We start from the raw sequence: 2929 nt of genomic DNA on the forward strand, positions 1-2929 counted from the left end.
TAGAGCCCACAAGCCACAACTACTGAGCCCACAGGCCACAATTACTGAAGCCCGTGCACCTAGAGCCCGTGTTCTGCAACGAGAAACCACTGCAATGAGAAGCCCGTGCACCGCAACGAAGAGAAGAGTAGCCCCCGCTCACCACAACTAAAAGAAAGCTGGCGCATAGGAACGAAGACCCAAGGCAGCCAAAAATAAATAAATAACTAAATTTACTTTTAGAAATGAAGCGACTGCTTACTAGACGGCGCTAGTGTTTCCCGTTATATTATTTACAGCTACCATTTACTGAGCCAGATGATGGCAGTTCATACATGGTGTGCCACTGAATCTTAGAAACAACCCTGTGGGTTAGTATCCCCAATACCATGTTAAGAGATATTAAAGCAATTTATTTCAACAAACATGGACGGAGAACCTAATACGCCGTCTAGCTGTATCAAGAATGCAAAGGTTGCTGTCTTCAAGAAGGTCTTTGTTTAGTGAGGGAAACATATACAAATGAAGTATTAGATTCTGATTAAGTCAAATTATTTACAATATCCAAGATATGAAGCAACCTAAGTGTCCATCAACAGATGAATGGATAAAGAAGGTGTGGTATATGTATAGGTATTATAATATACATATAATGGAATATTGTTCAGCCATAAAAAAGAATGAAATTCTGCCATTTATAACAATGTGGATGGACCTAGAGAGTATTATGCTTAGTGAAATAAGTCAGACAGAGAAAGACAAATACTCTATACTATCACTTATATGTGGAATCTAAAAAATAAAACAAATGAATGTATACAACAAAACAGGCTCACAGATACAGAGAACTAGCAGCTACCAGTGGGTAGAGTGAAGGGTGAAGGGGCAAGATAGGGGTAGGGGATTAAGAGGTACAAAACAGTACGTACAAAATAAATAAGCAACAAGGATCTATTATACAGCACAGGGAAATATAGCCTATGTTGTAATAACTTTAAATGGGGTATAATCTATAAATATACTGGGTCACTATATTTTACACCTGAAACTAATATAATATTGTAAATCAACTATACTTCAATAAAAATTTTTTAATTGAAATAAATAAATGGAAAAAAAGGTCTTAGTTTAATGAGGGAAACATACAAATAAGGAATTGGAGTCTAAGTCGGTTTCTTCATTTAACAAATATTTATTGATTATCTACTCTGTGCTGGCACTGTTCTAGGTACTTGAAATGTATCAGAGAACAAAACAGACATAATGGAACAGAATAGAATAGAGTGAAAGTGATCAATGCAATGAAGAAAAGTACAAGGCAACAACACTGAGGTGCTGGGGAAATGGGAGCTGGGTGGCAGTTTTGAAGTGTGTGATCAGGATGGGCCTCATTAAGGAGGTGATACTTAACCCAAGACTTCAGGTAAGTTCACCAAATGAATATCCAGGGGAATAGAATTCCAGGGGGAGGGAATAGATGCTAAAATCACCAAGGCAAGAAGGAGCCTGGTGTCTTTAAGAAATAGCAATACAACCAGTGCAGTTAGAACAAAGTGAACAGGTGTGGAGTTGCAGGAGCTGAGATCAGCAAGAAAGGCATCAGCAGGTCACGCGGCCTTGTGACCTGCCTCGAGGACTATGGGATTCGTTCTGAGTGAGGAAGAAAGCCATTAGAAAGTCCTGAGCAGGGGAGTTTTTGGATTGTCTGAGAAGCAGAGGCCAGGATGGAATTAGACATTCAGGGAGGTTTATTAGAGAAAACACCTGGGGAGGATAAAGGGGGAGAAGGCTTGCTAGGGAGACAGAGTAGGTTAGGACAGACCTAAAAACACGATGTAAGTCTGTGAAAGTCCTGTGAAAGGAGGAAGGGGAGGAAGATTGGTCAAACTGGAATATAGCTCTGGGAAATTCCAAAGCATCACACGTGTGAGTCAGCGACAGCCCAGCTCTGAGGCCCTGGCCGTGCTCCATCATCAGCCCAGAGCAGCCTGCGAACAGTGTAGCTGAGAAGAGCTTGGACGCGGGCAGATCCCAGGGTGTGGCAGTCGATGTTGTCTCCCAGACACCCTTCTCTCATCCTGCTCTCTGAGGGCACATCACCACGGCCGCCAACAAGAGTGAAATCATCCGAATGGTTTTTTAAAAGATCATTCTCGGGACTTCCCTGGTGGTCAAGTGGTTAAGACTTTGCCTTCCAGTGCAGCGGGTGCGGGTTTGACCCCTGGTCGGGGAGCTAAGATCCCACATGCCTTGCAGCCAAAAAACCAAAACATAAAACAGAAGCAATATCGTAACAAATTCAATAAAGACTTTAAAAATGGTCCACATCAAAAAAAAATTGTATAAAAAAAAAGATGATTCTCCTTTGCGGGGGTGATGACCTCCCCATGAGAACATGCCTCTCACAAAGGAGCTCCTTCATCCCTCTCCAGAAGAGGAGAAGAGGAAACACCAGAAGCAGCGTCTGGTGCAGAGCCCCAATTCCTATTTCGTGGATGTGAGATGCCCAGGATGCTATAAAATCACCTCTGTCTTCAGCCATGCACAAACAGTAGCTTTATGTGTTGGCTGTTCTATTGTCCTCTGCCAGCCTCTACAGGAGGAAAAGCAAGGCTTACAGAAGGATGCTCCTTCAGACAGAAGCAGCACTAAAAGCACCCTGAATCAAGATGAATGGGAAACCATCCCAATAAACACATTTTGGATTAAAAAAAAAAGATCACTCTGGCTACTGGGTAGAATATATGAGACCAAGAGAGACAGTAAGGAAGCCAGCTGTAAGGCCACTGCGATCACCCAGGTGAAAGATGGGGTTGCTGGGAGTGGAGCAGCGGCTCTCACTTGGAAGTGATTCTGCCCTAGGGGACCTGTTGTCAGTGTCTGGAGATACTCTTGATCGTCACAACTGGAGGGGAAGGAATGTGTCATCCAGTGGGCAGAGGCCAGAGAT

General features: G+C 43.1%; 1 pseudogene; it reads left to right on the top strand.

The window, feature by feature from the left end:
* The first annotated feature begins 2374 nt into the window (after positions 1–2374).
* Positions 2375–2631, top strand: LOC115856183 (small ribosomal subunit protein eS27-like; annotated as a pseudogene).
* Positions 2632–2929: the final 298 nt, after the last annotated feature.

Source organism: Globicephala melas, chromosome 20, assembly GCF_963455315.2.
Source record: "Globicephala melas chromosome 20, mGloMel1.2, whole genome shotgun sequence".
Taxonomy (NCBI): domain Eukaryota; kingdom Metazoa; phylum Chordata; class Mammalia; order Artiodactyla; family Delphinidae; genus Globicephala; species Globicephala melas.